At 42.5% G+C, this 24,169-nt stretch overlaps 1 protein-coding gene across 8 annotated transcripts in view; it reads right to left on the bottom strand.

Moving 5' to 3' along the window:
• Ehmt1 (euchromatic histone lysine methyltransferase 1) overlaps positions 1–24,169 on the bottom strand; it is a 155,433-nt gene that overhangs the window by 117,059 nt on the left and 14,205 nt on the right. The window contains exon 2 of one of the 8 annotated variants that reach the window (XM_026415210.2): positions 10,110–10,317. The exons of the other annotated variants lie outside the window; for them this stretch is intronic. The gene's annotated coding sequence lies outside the window, so the exon portion shown is untranslated. The remainder of the gene's footprint in view (positions 1–10,109; positions 10,318–24,169) is intronic. 8 annotated transcript variants of the gene reach the window in all.

The following is a 24,169-nucleotide window of genomic DNA, read 5'->3' as shown; positions in this document are numbered from 1 at the left end:
CCAAAACAAAGGGCTAATTTGAAGCTACAAATTGTTCTGGATTGTGGGGATGTACATGCTCTCAATAGATATCAGCTATTATTACTATACAATATATTAAACACATAATAAAATTAAAATATTTCTAATATCTGCCATATGCCAAACAAGAAGCCTCTGTCAGTCATCCCCCAAACCAAACTGTTCAAAACCAAATCTCTTAGAATCTGGCCTCACTATGCCATATGAGCCTCATAATACCTCCTCCAAATGAATGAAACAGCTTTGCCACAGACCACTCTCACCATCCTCTTTTGTCACTTTTTTTTTTTTTGGGGGGGGGGCAGGGGGTGTCTTACTACATTGTCCAGGATGATCATGAACTCCTGGGCTCAAGCAATCCTCCTGCCTCAGCTTACTGAGTGCTGGGTCTATAGGCACACACTATGGCACCTGGCTACTATTTTTATTTTCAAAAAGCCCTTTAACTAGCCGGGAGCACTGGCACATGCCTGTAATTCCAGCAGCTCAGAAGGCTGAGGCAGGAGAATCATGAGTTCAAAGTCAGCCTTAGCAACTTAGCAAGGCCCTAAGCAACTTGGTGAGACCCTGTCTCTAAATAAAATACAAAAAAGGGCTGGGGATGTGGCTCAGTGCTTAAGTACCTGTGGGTTCAATCCCCAGTACCAAAAAAAAGCCCTATAACTGCTGGGCACAGTGGCATACACCTGTAATCCTGGCTAGTCAGAAAGCTGAGGCAGAAGGATCACAAGTTCAAGGCCAGCCTGGGCAACTTAGAAAGATCCTCTCGAAATGAGACGAGATGAGGGGCTGGGGATATAGCTCAGTTGGTAGAGTGCTTATCTCACATGCACAAGGCCCTGGGTTCAATCCCCAGCACCAAAAAAAAAAAAAATGAGACGAGATGAAATAGAAGGGGCTGGGGGAAGGGGTCTGGGAATATAGCTCAGTTGGTACAGTGCTTGCCTCAAATGCATAAGGCCGTGGGTTCAATCCCCAGGACCATAAAAAGAAAAATGGGGGTTCTGGGTTTGTGGCTCAGTGGTAGAGCACTTGCCTAGCTGCATTTGAAGTGCTGAGTTCAATCCTCAGCACCACATAAAAATAAATAAATAAAGGTATTATGTTCAACTACAACTAAATACATACGTGTGTGTGTGTGTGTGTGTGTGTGTGTTTAGTCATATACACACACAAAAGGAGGGGCTGGGGATATAGCTTATGGGCATAACACTCACAGGCTCAATCCCCAGTGCTGGAAAAATAAAAATTATAAAGGCCTATAACTGGTATGCTGAAAAACTGTTGCTCTCTCTCTATACCTTAAAGGATATAGTCCAAACTCATGGGTAGGTGGGCAGAGAGGCTCAGTCCAGCTAATGCCAAGGGCCAACTCCCTTGGCCACATTCACCCGACTCTAGAGTCTGGCCTCACTATGCCATATGGGCCTCATGGCCTTCTGACTTCTCATATGGCCTTCTGATTCGTCTTTTTTTAAAAAAAAAAAAAAAATCCTTATTTTTCAATTGTAGTTGGACACAATACCTTCATTTTATTTATTTATTTATTTTTATGTGGTGCTGAACCAGGGCCTCGCATGTGGTAGGGGAGCGCTCTACCATTGAGCCACAACCCCCACCCTGTCTGACTTGTCTTAAGGCCTTACCTGAGCTTGCAAATACTTGTTCTAAAGAGTGTCACTGCCGTGCCCCTGTCCCTTCCCTGTCAGCTGGCACTGATGTCAGTTCCACCCACTGTAGCACTAAACCAGGCCAGCTCCTCCCATGGTGCTGTAGGTACCTCACAGAGGTCCCAACAGTGATTAACACCTTCCCCTGGGGCAGGACCACTTGAGCAGACCCAAGAGCATGCCCAGGGCCCACTGCCACTCTCCACCACACTCAGCCCACAATGCCCTGACAACACATCAGACAATCACTCCAGATGTCACTCGCCAATTATGGCCTGAGATGAAACTATAGCTCCAAGTCTTCCACATAAAAAGAGTGTTTTCTTGCTTTTCAGTTTTAAGAACTCCCTTCCAAAGTAGAAAGAAAAGGTTAATTTGAAAAAAAAAAACACATGATGAGAAAAGACCACTAGAAATATGGGAAGGTCCGTACAAATATTCTTTACAACTGTTGGTCATTCTTCCCAGATAATAATCCTGGCACCTTGAGTAATATCAGCCGATGTTTTATTGTGATTTCAAATACTTTCAGACACCAATCAATCTCATTAATTATTTCTGGCTATTGTGTACTTCAATAGAATTAGCAATTTCCTGTGAATTTTTAGTAAACTGGACTCCATTTATATTCCAAGAAAAGAATTTTAAAAGCTCCTGAATTTGTGAGAAAAGGGAACAAAACAACCAGAGCCAGGAAGCACAGTACTGTGATCCAAAAGGAGTGGACTGGGTGGCCAAGGGCAAGAGCAAGCCCATCCCCATCTGCACTACTCAGTGCCACTTCACATCCACCAGGCAGCTATAATCACAAAGATAGCCAATAGTGAGTTTTGGCAAAGCTATACTGTTGGTGAAGTGTAAAACAGTGTCACTGCAGTGCAAAACATACAGCAGTTCCTCAAAATGGTAAAAACAATTACCAGCCCATCCCCAGGTCTGTCATAGAGTCCCATGCCAGAACAAACTGTGGCCCGGCACCACTGCCTGGCCTCTGGTGCTGGTAGGCTACTGGGGCTAAAGCAGGATGCACAGAGGGAAAACAGAATTGCCATGTGATCTATCAACTGAAGGAAGGTCTGTGCAAGATTCTTGTACAATCATGGTCATAGCAGCATTATTCAAAATAGCCAAGAGACAGAAGCAACCCAAGTGTCCATCTAAAGGTGAATGTATAAACAAAATGTGGTAAATACACTCACACTGAAATATGCCACAAAAGCACAACCCTCAAGAACAAAGTGTGATATTCCACACAATGGAATATTATTCTACAATAAGAAGGAATATTGTACTGAAACATACTACACATACAACAGGGATGGATCTTGAAAACTATGTGAGATAAGCCAAATGCAAAAATACAAATGTTGCATAATTCTACTTCTCTGAAATATCTAGTTTAGGCAAATTAGAGACAGAAAGAACATTAGAGGTTACCAAGAGTTGGGAGTAGGGAGAAAAGAGAAGTTGTTGCTTCCTGCCTCAGCTAATAAAAATTACAACGATGATGGATATGCCACATAAAGTACACTCATCATCACTCAACGGTATACTTAAAAAAATATTAAAAGGGTTAGAGTGATATTAAGAATATTTTACCACAAAGAAATAGCAGGGGAGAAGACTGAGGTGCACAAACATAAACTTAGCTAATACAAGACTATGAAATCAACGGAATCAGAAGGAATTCCTTTAAAATGGAAGATGTAATATATCTACAACAATAAAATCAGAAAATATTTTTGTGCAGCAAAATAGTGGCACAAAATAGTGGCACAAATAGTGGCACAGGACACCACACACACAAATGTTTTTAAAACTAAGTATCAACTTCCCAGTGATGGCTGCTATTATGATTAAAAGAATGTCTTTGTAGGAAACAGAGTCACAGAGTAGGGCTGGGGTTGTAGCTCAGTGGTAGAGTGCGTGCCTCCCATGCGTGAAGCCCTGGGTTCAATCCTCAGCACTACATAAAAAATAAATAAATAAATAAAAATAAAGATGAGATATTGTGTCCATCTACAACTAAAAAAAAATTTTTTTTAAGAATCACAGAGTATAGAGAAGGCCGCTTCACCACTGATGGGGGGGAGGGGACACAGGAACTCGAATCTTTATCATACTTACAACTTCCCTAATTTTTTGTATTTATTTTTTTAAATATTCATTCTTAAGTTTTAGGTGGACACAATATCTTTATTTTACATTTATGTGGTGCTGGAGGATCAAACCCAGTGCCAAGTTGCACTGCCACCTTAAGTCATGACCTTCCTAAAGCCAAGGGTAAAAGGAATCGTCTACCAATTCCTTCTTCTAACTCCCATCTTTCTCTTCAGCCTAGCATATACTGTGCAGTTAAAATTAGCCTTCTCAAATTATGACCTTGCCATAATTCTCTTTATAAATTCAGTGGCTCCCCATTGCCAATAAGCTTGAGCTCACACTTCATGGCACACAATCTAGGTCAGGGTGCGGCCAACTTACTTCCACGAGCAAAGAACAGTTTTTACTTTAAGTCATTAAAAAAAAAAATGCAATAGATTGTGTGTGGCCTGCACACGTGGATCCCTAACCTAGCCCAATAATTTTCAGGTCCAAAAACAGCCTGTCAAATCCTTATGGCCCAACTATACCAGCTACTTAAAATTCCCAGACTGAACCTGGCAGTCCTGAACCCTAGATGCAACTTTCTGCTTCCCTGTGGCTCCAACTTACCCCTAAGCCTTGAAAGGACACCTGGCTCTTCCAACACACCATGCACTGTACACACCTAGATAGGAGGAAACCCTGAGAAACATGGACTTTGGTTTACTTCTCTTCACAGTTCCAGCACCTAGCACAACACCTGGTGCACAACAGTATTCTGTGACTACTGAAAGGATACTTTTTAAAATGATGATTAAATATAAACTGCAGGTCTCTCCATCAAGGGATGAGCCATGCCATCATAGGATGATTGCACAAAATGACACATGTGTGATGCTGTTACAGTTTAGAGATGAAGTGTCCACCAAAAGCTCACGTGTGAAACAATCCAAGAGGGTTTGGAGGTGAGGTTGATTAGTTACAAAAGCCTTAACCCAATCAGTGAATTACTCCCCTGATAGAGATTAACTGGGTGGTAACTGTAGCAGATAGGGTGTAGCTGGAGGAGGTGGACCATGGGGTGTTGTCTGTGGTGTACATATTTTGTCCTTGTTAAGCAAGCTCTCTCTGCTTCCTAGTGCCATGTCCCCAGCTGCTTTTCCTCTGCCACACACTTTCGCCATGATGTTCTGCTTCATGTCAAGCCCCAAGGAACAGAGCCAACCATCTTTGGACTAAGACCACTGAAACCATGAGCCCCCAAATAAGCTTTTCCTCCTCTAATGGTTCTTGTCTTGCCTTCTGATCACAGCAACAAAAAAGCTGACTAAAACAGATGATTAAGTTTAGTATCATCTGACTGGATTAAGGAATACCTAGTCACGGGGCATGGTGTAGTCACGGGGCATGGTGTTGCACACCTGTTATCCCAGCTATTCCAAAAAGAGGACAAAAGAAAAAGAAAAAAAGGGACTTTATGCTCTCTCCTGGAGCTGGATCACCTTCCTCCCTTGCTGTGGGCACCAGAGCTGCAGAATCTTGCCCTTTTGACTTCAAGACTTGCATAACAGCCCCCAAGTCTCCCAAGCCTCTGACCTCAGACTGAGAATTACACCATCAGCTCCCCTGGTCTAGGACAGTGGGACTTGGACTGAGCCATACTGCCAGTCTCCCCCAACAGGTACCCTGCCATGCAAGTTGAATTGGCCTCCATAATCCCATGAGCCACTTCTCTCCTGTGTCTACACACACCTCACTGGCTCTTTTCTAGAGACACTGGCCAATATGCACAGTAGGGCCACAGACAACCTCAGTTTGCTTTTGAAACTGGACAGAACAGCAAAGGCAATGAAAAAGCCTTGAAGCTCAGAGTCAGGAGCATGTGGGAGTTTCTACCCACTGTGAGATTCTGAGTTAGACTGTACAGTGCAGGAAAGCCAGGGAAAGAGAATACTGAGATTTTCTACTGTGGGCTCTACCTGATATCATTTTAATGTTCTTTGATAGATTCCAGTAAAGATTGTGATATGGCTTAATTTCTTTTGGCTCTAGAATTTGTTTCTTAAAACAATGTTCTATGAAGAAACTGGTATTCAGGATGCCTGGGAACTACCTATGGCACCTGACCCCCACCATCACCCCAAATGGACAACACACCTTGCTGCTGCTGCTTCTGTTGCTGCTCTCTACTGGTCCTCCAAGCTCTCTGTACTCAAAGCCTGGTGTTCTAGAAATGCTGGCTGCCCATCTCCTGTCTCTTCCAATTGTTTTTAAGATCATAAAGGAAGTTCAGGGTTAGTTGGTCACCACCTGCCTCAGTCTCCAGGACTGGCCAGGATGTCTCTAGAAGGGACCCACAAGTTCACAGGTCCTCCTGGCACTGACACCTCCTGGCACCAAAGTCAGACAAGGAAAATAATATCACCACATAGGTCTTAATGTCACTAGATTCATAACTGTTGTTTTCTATTTTCCCAATCAATATACACTTTCACACAATTATTACCATGAGAGAAAGAGCCCTAATAAATATATATATACATATACAGATATTTATTTGTTTATTTATATTTAGTTACAGATGAACACAATACCTTTATTTTATTTGTTTATTTTTCATATGGTGCCAGGGACCAAACCCAGTGACTCACACATGCTAGGCAAGTGCTCTACCACTGAATCACAACCCCTGACCCCCCTAATATTTTTTTGATATGAGGAAAAAGTTGGTTTGTTTTGTTTTTGATACAAGGAATGAAACCCCGAGGCACTTTACTACTGAGGTACATCCCCAGTCCTTTTATTTTTATTTTGAGACAGGATCTAAGTTGCTGAGGCTGTTCTGAACTCACCAGCCCTCAGCTCCTGGCCAAGCAGCAACCTGGTTTATTCTGTTAAGAGGCCCCACAGCATGAGCACCAGCCCACAGGAGGGACACAGACCAAGGTCCAATACAGTCCAGGACAGAGCTCCATGCTAGCTGTAGCAGATCCCACAGTTAGTATGTCCCTGAACATCCTTCCCCTTCCAGGTCACCACTGCCTCTTTTAAACAACATGGGGAGAAAGAGTTCTGGTCAGAAATGTTATGCCAAGAAGAAAGACAACCATATTCTTTTTCTCAGGTCAGAGGTATAACTTCACCTCAATCCCACCAGCAGTAGAGGGGTGGTGGACTATAAGCCCCGGGAAAACTTGGCCACATTAACAAACAAATTACAAGTGCCCAACAAACATCTGTGGGGGAAAAAGAGTTCCCATACATTCTAGGGTATCACTATTCATCATCGTGTGACCTAGAAGGAAGATAGGGCTCTTTGCTGACCACTGTTAACTTACACTGGCAGGGGGAAATAATAAAAAATTTTAAAAGGTGGTGCTCATAAAATTGCAGCCACATCTCTAGCAATTAGAAAAATGCAAATCAAAACTAAGATTTCAAGCCACTCCAGTCAGAATAGCAGCTATTAAGAATACAAACAACAGGGCTGGGGATGTGGCTCAAGCAGTAGCGCGCTCGCCTGGCATGCGTGCGGCCCGGGTTCGATCTTCAGCACCATATACCAACAAAGATGTTGTGTCTGCCGAGAACTAAAAAATAAATATTAAAAATTCTCATTCTCTCTCTCTCTCTCTCTCTCTCTCTCTCTCTCTCTCTCTCTTCTCTCACTCTCTCTTTAAAAAAAAAAAAGAATACAAACAACAATAAGTGTTGGCAAGAATGTAAGGGAAAGTGCACACTCTTACATTGCTGGTCAGACTGCAAACTGGTACAGCCAATCTAGAAAGCAGTATGGAGATTCCTTGGAAAACTGGGAATGGAACCACCATTTGACCCAGCTATCCCACTCCTTGGTTTACACTCAAAGGACTTAAAAACAGAACATCAATGTTTATAGCAGCACAATTCACAACAGCTAAATTGTAGATCCAACCTAGATACCCTTCAGTAGATGAATAGATACAGAAAATGTGGTATATATATACACAATGGAATACTACTCAGCATTAAAAGAGAATAAAATCATGGCATCTGCAGATAAATAGATGGAGTTGGAGAATATAATGCTAAGTGAAGTTAGCCAGTCCCAAAAAACAAATGCCAAATGTCTTCTCTGATTTAAGGATGCTGATTCATAATGGAGATTGGGGGGGGGGGGGGCAAGGACAGGGAGGAATAGATGGACTTTAGATAGGGCAAAGGAGGGAAGAGAAAGGGGGGTATAAGGGTAGGAAAGATGGTGGAATGAGATGGACATCATTACCCTAAGTTCATGTATGAAAACACAAATGTGTGACTCTACTTTGTGTTCAACCAGAGCCATAAAAAACTATGCTCTATTTGTGTAATATGAATTGAATTGCATTCTGCTGTCATATATAATTAATTAGAATACATAAAATTTAAAAATTTTTTAAAAACTGCAGCCAGTCCCTTCTTTCCTAGGAAATCTCAAGTCAAAGAAACTTTGACTTGCTGAACCAAGGGCACCACCACGTGGCTAAAAGAGTAAGTGCAGACTACACACAGAAAATCACAGAGATGGAAGCTAACTTGCAATCAGAAAAGGTCTTATTCCCACTGGTACTGGATGGTTTTCAAAACTACTTTCCACGATGCTGCTCTGTGTAAGGATTGAGACAACATGGGAAATATACACTTCTGGCTGAATGTCATTCAAAATCTCATGCTGATTTAAAAAAAAAAAAAAATGAGCATGATAAAGTTTGTAAAACCAAAGGAGCTGGGTATTTGAAAGCTTGTAACACAAAAATTTACTCCTGATCAGAACATTAGCTCTATAGGCAGCAGGCATCTTGCTTATTTAGTTTGTTACCGTGCTACCAGTGCTTCCATTCATGACAAAGCAGCAGTTCTCAAACTTTCCAGGCTCAGGGTCATCATACACTTCACAGTACTGAGCACCCAAAAGTTCTGCTTACACAGTTCTGGATCTGACATTCACTGTCTCAGAATGGCACCATGTTAGTTCTGCCACTTTAAAACTGAGAACAGCTGGAAACGGTGACGCACACCTGTAATCCCAGCGGTTCAGGAGGCTGAGGCAGGAGGATCAAAGACAGTTCAAAGCCAGCTCCAGCAATCCCTGGCACCCCTGCACCCCCGACAAGAGGGGAAAAAAAAGAACATTTTTAAACAGCTATCATTTCCTCTAAAAAATAACAAAAAAAGCCTCTTTACATGTTAAAATATTTTTATGAAAAGTAACTATTCTTCAAAACAAAAAACAGGTAAGAGGACTAAGGACATAGATCGGTGGTAAGCACTTGCCAGCACTGCAAACAAACAGGTCAGAGTGGTACTGTTTTACAAATGTCCTGCCTCACAGCTCCTGCACTGGATCTATGGCAGGCTCACACAGGACTATGAAGAATGCTCTGCATTCATGGCAGACAGGGGTCTGCGCTGGTATGCAGGTGGCTCTAGCTGCTGCAGTGGGTGTTGGTGGAGCTCTACAGAGGAGGATGGGTAGAACCCACTGCTATTGGGACACAAAGGGGCCCCACAGTCTGCACAGCCACATGTGGGAGGGGTAAGGCCTGGCCTGGTAGTGCTACAGGGCTAGTGTCCTAATTCGTATGATGTATGTAGCTCTTTGGGGTAGCTTTGTTTTGGAGGGGAATTATTTAAGTTCAGGGTCATCTCTCCCTCTTTGGTTGTTACTATGTATTGTTTAAAACAATGAGCAATAACCATATGAATTAAATTACAAATAAATGATATTTTCGATTAATTTTTCGTTCTGTAGAACTACTATTAAAAAAATTCATTATGTTTCAAACAATATAACAGAATCACCAACAATCCCACAAGTCAGAAATAAATAACTTTTAGTACAATTTTTTTCTGCTCCTTCCCTAAACATAATAAGAAATTTTTAAATCCTGAGCCCATTTATAAAGTGTAATGGTGCTAACTAAAAAACATACAGAAGAACACTTAATAACTATAGACCAGAGGCCCTCACTGACCCACAATTCCCACACAGCACACTGGCCAGGATCACCATGTTATCCTCAATGACATGCACAGTATTAAACCTGCAGTAGACAGGAAAAACCCAGTGGACAGCCCAGGCCAAAAGAGGTCAGGTCAGCAGGAAAGGAGCTGCCAGCACAGGCTACAATGTCCACTATAGCCCAGCACTACCAATACTAAAAACGCTAGGAAACAGGAAACTGGGAAAGCCCTGCCACACCCCAAAAACATTCTCCCTTTAGAGGAAGCAAAGCAGGGCCTAGACCCTTCTCAAGCCATGGAGGTAAGTACAGGGAAAGGAGGACAGGTGTCAAGAGTAACCAGAGGACTTACCAATTTGGGGGGACTGCTGTTCTGCAAACCAGCCTCCAAGGGCAGGTGATCAGGCAGGCCATCAGGAGAGGCAGGCTTGGATGGGACAGTGGGATGAGATCAAGGCAGAAACAACTGGAAGGGAAGCAAAGGGTTCTCCTGGGGAAAGGCCACAAGGTGTAGGGAGACAGGCAGGAAGACCATGAAGTTTAGTGGTTGCCAAAGACCCCTGTGGAGGGAAGGGGACATGAGCACATAGGTGAACACAGAAATGAGGCAGAGGAAGGCTGAGCTATTATATTCACCAACACTGGGCAGAAAGGTCAGCAAGGACCAGGTCCAAGTGAGAACATAATGGGGTCACGGGAAAACAGGGAGGGAAAACACCAGGAGAGGGGGGCTGAATCTGCCCAGAAGAGCCTTCCAATGGCTTGGCAGGGACATCCTTAACCAGGAGGTTGTACTGGTATTAGGGCTGGCTCCAGGACTTATAACTTAAGGCTGAATGGGAAAGGGTGGACACACAATACATACAAACCTCTGAGTTTGGTGCAAAGAAATGGGTAGAATTAATAGAAAGAATAGAAAGAGTTACAGGGCTAGGGGTAGAAAAGAGGCCAGCACCTTAGTATGCTGATGGCAATGCTCCAAAGAAAGCAAAAAAGGTGAAGATGCAGGGCAGGGGAAGAATGTGAGGGACAAAGGACCAGATGAGAAGCCACGGCAGGAGCTGAGGACTTTTATATAAGACAACAACAACAAATTCAACTTCTATCAAAACTAAAACCTTTCGTGCCTTAAGGAGTACTACACCAAGAGCAGGGTGCAGCAGCCCATGCCTCTAATCTCAGCATTTGGGAGGCTGAAGCAGAAGGATCGCAAGCTTGAAGCCAGTCTAGACAACTTAGTGAAACCCTGTCTCAAAATAAAAAGAGCTGGGGATGTGGCTCAGTGGTTAAGTGTCCTTGGGTTCAATCCCCAGTACCAAAAAAAAAAAGAAGAAGACGACGAAGAAAAAGAAGACATAAGTGTGTACAAATGTTTGTATAGCAGCGTTATTTATAACAGGAAAAAAAAAAAGGGATCAACCGAGTGTCCGTGACTTGATAAATGGACAGTAATGCAGTCTATCCAAACCAAGCAGTGTTAGTCAGCCATAAAAGGAAGGAGAAAGTGCAACAAACTACAGCATGCACGAAACTTGAACCCTGAAACAGTAAGCTCAGGCTCAGAAAAGCCGCCAGTCATAGAAGACTACAGATGACACTACTGCAACTGCATGAAAGGTCAAGGAAGAAAGAAAGGGGACTTTCCACTCCAATCTCCTAGGTGTGACCACCCAGCAATCAAAGTCAACAGCACTCCTATTCTGCCTCTGGTTTTCCTTTACCTACCCATATCCCCACTGGACCTGCCTCTTCTCTAAGGCAGGGAAAAAAAATACACTCTGCAAACAGCTTATAAAACAGTTGGAGCTCTCCTTTGCAACACTCTCCCACTTTTCTTAAGAAAAAGAAATAAGTCTGTGAAATGGTGCAGCCCTCTAAGAGGTCCTATGGGCTACTGAGGTAATTCTAAAAGGTGATCTGCCCAGAATGTGGGACTATTTTGGACAAGCTCTTTTCTGGATTCCATAAAACTAATCAAGGGCTGGGGATATAGCTCAGTGGTAGAGCGCCTGCCTTGCACATGTGAGGTACTGGGTTCAATCCTCAGCACCACATAAAAATGAATATATTTATTTATTAATAAATAATCAACCTGCACACACTTTAAATAAGACAAATTCCCACCAGATTTCAGATACTGAAAAGCCCAGACCACTACTGAGCCATACACCTTGTATCTTAAGATACAATGCTTTGACTGCAAATATTTTTAATTTCAAAAAAAAAAACACCAAAACTTTTAGTTCACTTGAAACTTCTTATCCTTGATTATGCTGTATTTTTCCCATAATGCCATAATCCACAGAAGATTCCATAATGCTTTAAACAAAAGATAAAAATCTGAAACACTAAAATTTTCTATCACCCCTCCATCTCTAAAATTATCTAAGCTGGGTGTGGTGGCACACACCTGTAATTCCAGCAGTTCAGGAAGCAGAAGCAGGGGGATCAGGAGACCAAAGCCAGTCAGCAATTTAGCAAGGCCCTAAGCAACTTAGCAAGACTATCTCTAAATAAAATATAAAAAGGACTAGGGATGTGACTCAGTGGTTAAGCGCCCCTGGGTTCAATTCCTGGTACCAAAAAATAAAATTACCCTAAAATGGAAAGCAAATATCTAGCAGAGCTACACCCTGCCTGACCTGCTTCCCCATGTGCCAAGCCTCTACCTGCACCTGGGGCTGCAGTCCTGCACCTGCCAGTAGTGCCCTTCATGCTCAGTTCCCAAAGGGACCCCTGTGAAGCACAAGAAGAGGAGGGCCAGAACCAGCCAGGTGCACAGAGTATGACTTCAGCAGGGTCAAAGGACCTAGCTCCTCCAAAATACAATATTCTTGACTCAGAAAATATAACACAAATCCCTTAAGGGTTGAGCTGCTGATATTAACCACCATTAAAATTTATGTCACAGGTACGAAATAAGTTCTGGCATTGGCATGTTTGCACACCTGATTGAACAATTCCTCTCAGAACCACCACAGCGCCATTTTCCAGCGCACAGCATCCCAAAACATCACCACTGCCGAGCGACAGTATTGCCTGGGCTCACCAGTGGCCTCCACCCAGTTCCATTTTGAGGGCAGGGACAAAGGAGCAGTCCCTATTGTTCTCATTTCCCCATTACACTGTGTGCTGCGCATTGAGCTGAGTCCCCTCAGATCTGGGAAAGTGGCCTGCCCTCCCCCACCCTTTTGTTCCAAGAATACATTCTAGAACAGGCACACTACAAACCCATCTGTCTAATCCATCATTCACAATAGATAAATGAATAAATAAATAAATAAATAAATAAACAAACAAACAAGCAGAACCACAGCCCCACTGAGTCTTTCTGCAAGATGAACCTAGCACTTGTCCGCACACTGTTTTGTTTTTCTGTGGAATTGCTTAGAAAACCCAAGTGGACGCTCTGCTACCTTGGGTTTCTGCCTCTCACCACATCCCCCTTTCTCTCACACTGTAAGGAAAATGGAGTCTGCCCATCAACAAGCCAGATGAATACAAGGTAAAAATGGGAGTTCATAATCCACTTGAATCAAATGTATGAAATATGATATGTCAAGAGCTTTGTATTGTTTTGAACAACTAATAATTTAAAAAAAAAAAGCCAGATGAGATCATTCACAACCTGAATACATGAACTGAATGGGCTCAAGGACACTGTCCCCAAGTCTCTTGTAAGTGGTCAGTGTCATTTCCATACCCAGATAGGTAGATATCCCCTCTTGGCAGCTTGCCCAGAAGGGAGCCACTGGTCCCCAGAGCCCAGGATACCTGGCTCTCACACATCCTGCATTGTCATCCCTCCCAGTCTCACCCCTACCACCACTGGGGCTGCCACAGAGAGGAAGGAGTAAGAGGAAACAAGATGACATTGTCAGTCAGCAAAAAGGTCCAAGTACTCTCTATAAATGTTAAACAAGAGGAAATTCATTAGTTTGTCCTAGCATAAGTGATGAAGTTATGAACTTCTTCATGCCACAAAGCAAATATGGAACCGGCCTCATTATCTTTCAAAACCTCCCAACTTACTCCCAAGAAAATGCACATCAAGTGGCTAAACATTAAAATAGTAATTCTGTCAGGGAAGAGACAAGAAGGTGACCCCCAAAAAAAACACAGCAAGCACCCCTGCTCTACCAGCCCTGCCCCAGCCTGGGAGGACCTGTGTAAAGGGAGAAACAAACAAAAGAGGCCAGGTGTGATGCCATGCTCCCTGAAGGCATCTCTACCAACTTCCTCCCTCCTTTCTTGGAGCAGATGTTTACTGTGGCCAACTGCAGAGAAATCACAGCAGCTTAACTGCAGAGAAATCACAGCAGCTTAACTGCAGCTCCCTCTGAAGCTCCATCACACTGGGCATGCTCACCAGAATTGCAGCCATTCCCTGAGATGGGGGCTGCACCAGGCACCAAGCAGCAAGGACTCCAGAGCCACATGTGGCCAGCCCAGAATCTCAGGCCTCCTAGGATAACCGTTTGAACAACTGGAGTTTTCTCAAAAGAAACCATCTGCTTAGATGTTTTCACCCTAAAAATGGAGAAGGGTCTCTCCACAGAAACTACTAACAAAGCTCACCAAACAAAACAATCACTCCTTTTAGAGTCTCTGACCGTTACCTTTGTTTAAAAAGCACCAACAAAAAAACCCTAGAGTGCTTTGGAGACAAGTCTAGGGGAACATAAAATAACCTCCAGCACTGCCACAGAAACTCACCTTCAAAGTGACTTATCTCCCCAGCCAAGAGCCCACACCAGAGGCACAATGAACATGCCCATGGGCTCCTGTCCAAGCTTAAGAGGCCTGTCCCCAGGAGGAGCTTCAGGAGGCACTGCAGAAAGCAATCTTGACAGTGGCCTCCTCATACTCAGGCTTCTCCCACATATCCCACCAGCTCCAGATCCAAACATCTCCTGAGAGAGGGCCCTAAATAGTAATCCAGACCAAGGTAGCTCTTAACCCAAAATAATAAATTGCTGAAGTCCTTAAAATTTAAAAAAAAAAAAAAAAAAAAAAGAGGCAGCAATATTTTTTAAATAGTGTAACTGGGTTTTGGGCAACTCAATAACAAAGACAACCCAATTTAAAAATAAGCAAAGTGCCCAGCATGCTCAAGGTCCTGATTTTGGTCCCCAGCACCTCAAAAAGTAAATAAATAAAAATTAAAATGAACAAAGGATCTATACAGACACTTCCCCAAAGAAGATATACATAGGGCCAATAAGTACATGGGGCTCAACATCAAGTCATCGGGAAATGCAAATGAAAACCACAATGAGACAACACTTCACAACCAATAGGATGGCAAAAACAAAAAGTTGAACATTGACAAGCACCAGCAAGAATGTGAAAAAAACACATAAATTGCAGGTGAAAATGCGAGAGATATAACCACTGTGGAGACAGAGCAACAATCCTTAGATTACTTCCCTCTTACTGAGGCCACTGTGAACTGATGTGCAGTTATAAGGAATCAGAAGTCCTGTACACACTTTGTTCAGTGTGTGAGTCTCCTAGGTTTGCCTTAACAAAATACTGTAAGCTAGGCATCAATTATCTTTGTCTTTTCACCATTCTGGAGGCCAGGGTCTGAAACCAAGCTTTGGCAGGGCCATGTTCCCTCTGAAGCACCTAGGGAAGAATACTACCTTGCCTCTTCCAGCTGCGAAGGGCTGTGGTAATCTCTGGCCTTCTTTAGTTCATAAATACCTTGCTACAATCTCTGCCTCCACTGTCTTGTGTATGGGTCCTCTCCTTACAACTTCATCTCAAGCTCCTTAATTAAAGATTCTTTGTCCCCAGAAGGTCACATTCTGGGGTTCCAGGTGAACTTAAATCTGAGAGGACACCATTCAACCTACTAACATCCAGCTTCACCCAATGGTAACATTTTTCAATAAACCTATAGAAGAACAGCATAACCAGGACCAGCCTGGCTTTTCAAGGAGAGGATGGTCAGAGTGGTGCCCTGAGTCTGTTTCTGTAGTTATAATGGAAGACCAAGACTGACGATTAGAAAGAACACAGGTTGGGGCTGGGTTGGGGCTCAGTGGTAGAGCACTTACCTAGAATGTCTGAGACACTGGGTTCAATCCTCAGCACCACATACAAATAAAAATAAATAAAACAAAGGTATTGTGTCCAACTACAACTTTAAAAAAATTAAAAAAGAGAAAAAGAACACAGGTTTATTATGGCTCATGGTTCTAGAGACTGGAAAGTCCAAGAGCATGCTACCAGAACCTGCATAGCTTCAGGTGAGGGCCTTGTGCTGCTTCAACTCATGGCAGAAAACGGAAGGGCAAGCAGGAAAAGGCATTAATCTACTCCTGAAGCTCCACCCCACAACCCAAACATGTCCCCACCAAGGCAGCCTCCCTGTTGAATTTAGGAATCAAGGTTCCAATGCATAAACTTTGGGAGAACACACTTAAGCCTTAACAGGTAGGTGTAGCATGGTAGCAGAAAAACTAGCAAGACCAGTTCGGGGGTAACTATAATCTGAGCAAGACACAGTGGTGGCTTGGACCCAGCAGTGAAGCCATTGTAGGGGGCAGCGATCAGAGAAATGCGGCAGGTTCTGAGAGTAGAACATAGGGGGTTTTTAGTTAGACTAAATGAATGTGAAATATGAGGAAAAAAGAGAACTAAGAATGATTCCTTAATGGCATTTTTACAGAGAAAAAGATAGTTTTTATACTAACTTAGGCAAACAAGTATCTTTATGACACCCAAAAAGAAGAGTCTTTCCAGGTTAAAATCTTTGTTTCAAGAGCAAGAATGTTACAGCATTCCATACAAAGCTTTGCGTACCTTACTAAACCTGTTTCAAAATATTATATTTTTTTCTTTTGCTATGTAAATGAGGTTACTATTTTGTATCCAGGAAAGCTACTGATTTTTCTTTTTTTTTTTTTTTGGGGGGGGGGTGCTGAGGAATAAACCTAGGGATGATTTATCACCGAGCTACATCCCCATCCTTTTTTGTAGAATTTTGAGACAGGGTCTCACTAAGTTGTTTAAGGCCTTGCTAAATTGCTGAGGTTGGCCTCAAATTTGCAATCCTCCTGCCTCAGGCTCCCAAATCACTGGGATTATAGGCCTGCATCACACTGGGCTAAGGCTACTGATTTTCATGTATCAGTACTTTGAATGATTTCATTGTCTGCATTTTAGCACTCAATCTCAGGTTTTCCAGTTCACTGCAAGTATTACTCATTTTTTAACTCTTTTGCCTCCAGTAAGTCTCTCGTCCAGCTGCATTGCTCAACTTCACTAATAAAATATTAAACATCAGCCAGGCATGGTGGTGCCTGTAATCCCAGCAGCTCAGGAGGTTGAGACAGGAGGATCATGAGTTCAAAGCCAGCCTCAGCAAAAGCAAAGAGCTAAGAAACTCAGTGAGACCCTGTCTCTAAATGAAACACAAAATAGGGCTGAGGATGTGGCTCAGTGGTTGATTTGCCTGAGTTCAATCCCCAGTACCCCCCCCCAAAAAAAATTCTAGCATTAATATTAAAAAAGTAAAAATACGAGTAATTTTTTTTATTTTTATCTATTTATTGTGGTGCTGAGGAACAAACACAGGACCTCATGCATGCTAGGCAAAAACTCTACCACTGATCCCTAGCCCAAGAGTAATTCTGACAAATTTTATTTGACAGAATACATCCAAACATTAGTTAAAATCATTAGTATCAAAAAATGCAAAACATTTCATAAGTCTCTGAAACCCAGTGTACATTTGACATAGCACATCTCAGTTCCACATGGCCACACTTCAAGAGTCCAAAGCCACCTTTTTTTGGAGATCACAGCCTCCTCTCCACCCAGGTCTACATATGGGCAACTGCCCAGCTTTACCCAAGATTCCACTTGGAATCCTGAGGGGAAAAAAAGACACCTGTGATCTCTGTGCAGAAAAAGAAAACTCCAACAAACCTTCCTCAGCCACCCCAAGAGACTGAGTATGCTGCTTACTGTTCCTTTAACACTGGCTTACCTCTTCTAATGGCCATTACCAAAGGGTGCTTGTATTTCTCAGACCTAGAACACAAACCAGCACCTTCACAAATACCAGGCAGGCACCAGGCCTGGACTGCTCACCTATTTTCCAAGCCCACACCCAGCATTTAAGCATCTGTTTCAGAAATGAACAAATGAACGTACCCATGAATGGATTAACAGTTCCTGTCTAAACTGAGAAGCAAGCATTCCTGGGCTACTAAAAAGTAAATAAATAAAACCACACACCGATCCTGGCCTCTTTCCCTTCCACAGTAAGTTATAAAACATTTACTCATTGCACAAAATGTGCCAGGCAGTATTCAATATGTTGGGAAACTAATAAAGCTAAAGCCCCACTTTAGAAAAGTTTGCAGTCCAGCCACTGAGACAACAACACACACACACACACACAAAAAATCAAAACAAAAATAAGTACATGACAAAGGACAACGTTTCTCTGAAACAGTTAAGTGTATGTCAATCAGCAGGGTGCAACCCGCCTCCCACTTCTGTACAGCATAAAAGCTAATCGTGATTTAAATACATAATTCATAAGTATGAATTTCTCAAAAGTTACAAGAAACTCAAGTTCAAGCCTCCATACAAAGCTTTACTGGCAAAGAGCCTCACCTACTTGTTTATGTACCGTCCACAGACACATCCATAATGCAAGAGAAGCTGCACCCAGAATGCCTATGGGACGTCCAGCCCCCCAGGTACAGACAGATGGAGGTGCAGTTCAATGGTAAAGTGCTTGCCTAATGTGCACATTTTGTGCAAAAAAAAAAAAAAAAAAAGGAGGGGAATAGAATAAAAAGATATCCACCAAGAACTCTTATACTCACCAACCATCTTCATAAAGGAAAAATTAAAACATGGTGGTACACGCCTATAATCCCATCAAGGGGCGGGGGTGGTACTAAAACAGGAGGATCAGCCAGCCTCAGCAATTTAGTGAGGCCCTAAGCAACTTGGTGAGACCCTGTCTCTAAATAAAATACAGAATAGGGCTGGGGATATGGTTCAGTGGTCAAATGCATCTGAGTTCAATCCCCGGTACCCAAAAAAATAAATTTTTTTTTTAATTCTTAGATTAAAAAAAAAATCAGGGTTCATCACTGAAAGACTTGTCCTAGAAAAAATATTAAGCATATTGCAAGCTAATGAAGAGACACTGAACAGTTATTCAAACTCATTTGAAGAAGAAAGTAATGGAGGAAGAAAGGAACAAAATAGACCACATGCTCCCAGACCAACACTGGAATTTGGCAATACCTATCAGTGTAAACACATTTTTAAAGCAGAAATACAGAAAATTGTGTCACAGAGCAGCATTAACATATGAATACTTCCAGTAATTTTAATAACAGGGAATACTAAACTCTGAACCCCAATGAAGCAAACTGTTTTACTTCTAAGAAAACTTTTATTCTTCTGATCTATATTACAAAAACAAAAACAACTGGGAGAAAGGATGTTGAGTTTCAACCTCAGGACCTCATACAATTATGAAAGAGCTCTACAACCAAGAAAGTCCACTATATTTTTCACTTCAGTCAAAAATCTGTGGAGTGTGGCTGGGGTGTAGCTTAATGGTAAAGCATTTGCCTCACATGCAGGATGTCCTGGTTTGATTTCAAGCATCACAAAAAATAAATAAATTGCCAGGTGGCACACACTTATAATCCCAGCTGGAAGCTAAGGCAGGAGGATCACAAGTTCAAGTTCAGCCTAAGGAACTTGGCAAAACCCTGTCTCAAAACAAAAACTAAGAAAAAAAGGGGGCTGGGGTTGTGGCTCAGTGGTAGAGTGCTCACCTAGCATGCAAGAGGCACTGGGTTCGAACCTCAGCACCACATAAAGTACAATAAAGATATTGGGTCCACCTAAAACTAAAAAAAAAAAAAAAAAAAAAAAAAACCTGTCTGCCAGTATGGTGGCACATGCCTGTAATCCCAGTGGCTCAGAAGCCTGAGGCAGGAGAATCACGTAATCAAAGCCGGCCTCAGTTGCCCTAAGCAACTCAGTAAGACCCTGGCCCTAAATAAAATATTTTAAAAAGAGAAAAAAAGGGGGTGGGAGGGAAAGGGAGGGGGGAGGGGATTAGCAAGGATGGTGGAGTGTGATGGTCATCATTATACAAAATACATGTGCCAACACACCTTATATACAGAGATATGAAAAACTGTGGTATATATGTGTATTAAGAATTGTAGGGCTGGGGATGTGGCTCAAGCGGTAGTGCGCTCGCCTGGCATGCGTGCGGCCCGGGTTCGATCCTCAGCACCACATACCAACAAAGATGTTGTGTCCGCCGAGAACTAATAAATATTAAAAAAAAATTCTCTCTCTCTCTCTCTCTCTCCTCTCTCACTCTCTTTAAAAAAAAAAAAAGAGGAAGTGAGGGGAAAAGGGAAATGAATTACAGTAGATGGGGTAGAAAGAGAAGATGGGAGGGGAGGGGAGGGGAGGGGAGGGGGGATAGTAGAGTATAGGAAAGGATAGGAAAGGCAGCAGAATACAACATACACTAGTATGGCAGTATGTAAAAAAGTGGATGTGTAACCGATGTGAATCTGCAATTTGTATAGTGGTAAAAATGGGAGTTCATAATCCGCGGGAATCAAATGTATGTAATATGATATGTCAAGAGCTTTGTAATGTTTTGAACAACTAATAATAAAAAAAAAAGAAAAAAATGCTACAGCTGTTACTGTAAAAAAAAAAAAAAAGTCCTTGGTTCCATCCCTAGCACAGCTAAATATTTTTTGATAACTTAAAAGTTATTATTATCATTAGTTTTGCTTTTTGGCATACAAAGTCTAAAATATTTATTATCCTATCTTTGCAGAATGTGCATTGTACCATTCCAAAACCTCTCCCAAGTCTTAGTGAATTATCACCACCCACCCAACTGTTGGAGAAAATCCCCCTCCAACTGAGGCTCAGTCCCAGAAGTAGTCTTACACCCTCCTCACCTACCACATTAGACTAGTCACCACCTCCCGAAGACCGCACCTGCCTCCTCCAAACAGTCCCTCTGCAATCCCTCCTTCACACAAAGAATGATCCTTGTGATACACAAACCTCATTAAGTCACTTCTGGCCTGAAACCTTCTCACCACCTTAGAACCAGGACAAGAATCCTGAGCAAGTCCAATTCACCCCATCAGCCCACTCAGGCAGGCAGTTCCTTGTCCCACAGACATTATCCTAGAAAGGTAATAAAAGAAACTTCACAAAACACTTAAGTGGTCTCAAAATGTGGATAGCATTCAACCACTCACAGTCTGTTGTTGTCTCACCTGAGAGACCAAAAGTAGAGCCTGAGATGGGCCCTGCACATATTTTCAGTCCATGGGGAGACTCAGGCTCTGTCTTGATACACTCATCTCTTCATTTTCAAGGTGAATAAGAGCTCACTCCCGCCTACATCTCTTAAGTCCTCTGATTTCTGCCCACCATTCTCCCAATGTAGAAGGCTATCCCTTCCACATTGGACCCAAGGCAGACCCAACAAACCTCTAGGGAAAACAGTAGCATCTACCACATACAGGTGATGCTAAAACCAAATCAGATAATGCAATAAGCCTCACTAGTCACCAAGGACCTCCACTTGACCAAATTCAAGGGTTAGTTTTTGATTTTTATCTCACACTTCTAGCAACTGTCAAAAGAGCTGAATACTCTGTCTTCACAAAACACTTCAAGTCTTATTCAAGTTCTCCTGCTGTTTCAGTCTACTTTGCTGGCTTCATTGTGTGATCTCAGGGTCCCAGAACTCTCCACAGCCCTCTTCTGCACATGAACTCTGTGGACCACCTTCCTATAATACATTTACACTTAATAATCCAATTGGTACCTCCATCCTCTCCCCTAAAATTTGCTGCTCCAATGGACTTCCCTTCTCAATAAACAGAAACATCCTCTCACATGGTCAAGACTCCTCAGGTCAGGATGAACCTAACTATAAAGCTCTAAAAATAAAAACCCTCAGTCTTGCTGCCATGGTTTAAATATCTGTCCCTCCAAAACTCAAGTAGAAATTTAACTGCCATTGTAATAGTATTAAGCAGTGGGACCTATTAGGGGATGAGCAAGCCATGAGGGCAGAGCCTCATGCCCTCATGGGATTAATGCCATTAAAAAAGGGCAAGTTCAGCCCCCTCTTGCTCCCCCTCATGGTCCCCCTTTTGCCTCTTACCTTTCACCACAGGATGACACAGCAAAAAAGCCTTCATCAGTTGCCTGCACCTTGATCTTGGACTTCTTCCAGTCCCCAGAATATGAGTCAATAAATTTCTGCTCTTTTTTAAAAAATATTTTCTTTTTGAGTTGTAGGTGGACACAACACCTTTATTTTATTTTTATGTGGTGCTGAGGATTGAACCCAGTGGCTCATGCATGCCAGGCAAGCGCTCTACTACCGAACCACAGCCCCAGCCTTCTGTTCATTTTAAGTGACCCAGTTTCAGATATTCTAACACAGGAGCTGTTAACAAACCAAGACACTCACTACTCCTCTCTGCTCTTCCTTCAAATGTACATCTAGTATAAAGAGTGGAAATAAGCCAGGCACAGTGGCACACGCATAGCTCAGGAGGCTGAGGCAGGAGGATCACAAGTTCAAAGCCAACTTCATCAACGGCGAGGTGCTAAGCAACTCAGTGAGACCCTATCTCTAAATAAAATACAAAATAGAGCTAAGGATGTGGCTCAGTAGTTGAGTGTCCCTGAGTTCAATCCCCAGTAGAAGAAGAAAAAAAAAAAAAGAGTGGAAACAGGGCTGGAGTTATGGCTCAGTGGTACAGCACATGCCTGGCATGTATGAGGCCCTGGGTTCGATCCTCAGCACCACATATAAATAAATAAAATAAAAGATCCATTGACAGGGGTGGGGGTGTAGCTCAGTGGAACAGTGTTTGCCTGGCATGTGTGAGACACATATAAATAACTAAAATAAAGGTCCATCAACAACTAAAAAATATTTAAAACAAAAAAGATCCATTGACAACTAAAAACATATTTTTAAAAAAATCATGGAAACACAGCAGTGTCAAAAAGCTATCAAGAACACTGAAAATTCAAGAAATGCAAAAGCAAAATTCTCCAACATGCCAGGAACAGTCAGCTGGAGGTACAGTTCCTACTGTATATTTCCAACCAGTCAAAATAATTAATCATTGTTCAAAACTTACACATCACTATAGATAATCTGGGGCTTTCATAGTATACTTATAAATAAACCTTGATGGATTAAAGAATATATATACTCAGAATCTGACCAATTCTTGAACCTTCACTGTTACCAACCTTGTCCAAACTCCCTTCATCTCTCAACAGGACTCCATCAACACCTCCTGAAGGGCCTCCCATGCCCACCCCTACCCCACACAGAAAGCCAGAGCAGGTCACTCCTCCACCCAAAAGCCCCCTAGCAGCTACTCAGCAGTTCAGGGTTAGGACCAGACCTCACAGGGTCTATACCTCACCACCTCACCCCTCCGTATCACACCCTGCTACATAGCATCCTGGCCTCCTCCAAGAAACAACAGGGCTCTTGGCAGGTGACTCCACCTCTGTGGTCTGTCTCACCTATAAGGCAGGGTAACAGTTGCCAATTGGAAGGACTGTTTAACAATTAAGTAAAAGCAGATAATGTACTCAGAGTTCAGCCCTCAGAAAGTACTCCTGAACCACAGCAAGGCCTCTGCAACACCTCAAAGTGTCAAGCTATGGGCTGTGATTGTAGCTCAATGACAGAGCACCTGCCTAGCAACATGCGAGGCACTGGATTTGATTCTCAGCACTGCATATAAATAAAAAAGTTAAAAAGAGGTCCATTGGGCTGGGGATGTGGCTCAAACGGTAGCGCGCTTGCCTGGCATGCGTGCGGCCCAGGTTCGATCCTCAGCACCACATATCAACAAAGATGTTGTGTCCGCCGAGAACTAAAAAATAAATATTAAAAAAATTATCTCTCTCTCTCTCTCTCCTCTCTCACTCTCTCTTTAAAAAAAAAAAGAGGTCCATTAACACCTAAAAAAACTTTTTTAATTTCTTTTTAATTTTTTTTAGTTGTAAATAGACACAATACTTTTATTTTACTTATTTTTATGTGGTGCTGAGGATTGAACCCAGTGCATCACATGTACAACGCAGGCACTCTACCACTGAGCTACAACCCCAGCCTTTTTAATTTTTTTAAAAAAGACATGCTGTCTTCCCCACAGCATGTCTTGCAAAAAAGTATTAACCCTGAACATCACATAAAAGCAAAGAAAATAAAGCAAAACACAAAAGTGATATTCCAGAGAGGAACACAGAGTGATAACCTACAAGAAGGGCAATTTACCAATTCTTTCCATACACTCCACAATAGTCTAAACATATTCCAGAATAGCC

This window comes from Urocitellus parryii, chromosome 4, assembly GCF_045843805.1.
Source record: "Urocitellus parryii isolate mUroPar1 chromosome 4, mUroPar1.hap1, whole genome shotgun sequence".
In the NCBI taxonomy this organism is placed as follows: domain Eukaryota; kingdom Metazoa; phylum Chordata; class Mammalia; order Rodentia; family Sciuridae; genus Urocitellus; species Urocitellus parryii.
The sequence above is the reverse complement of the archived record's forward strand: the minus strand, read 5'-3'. Positions and strand labels throughout refer to the sequence as shown.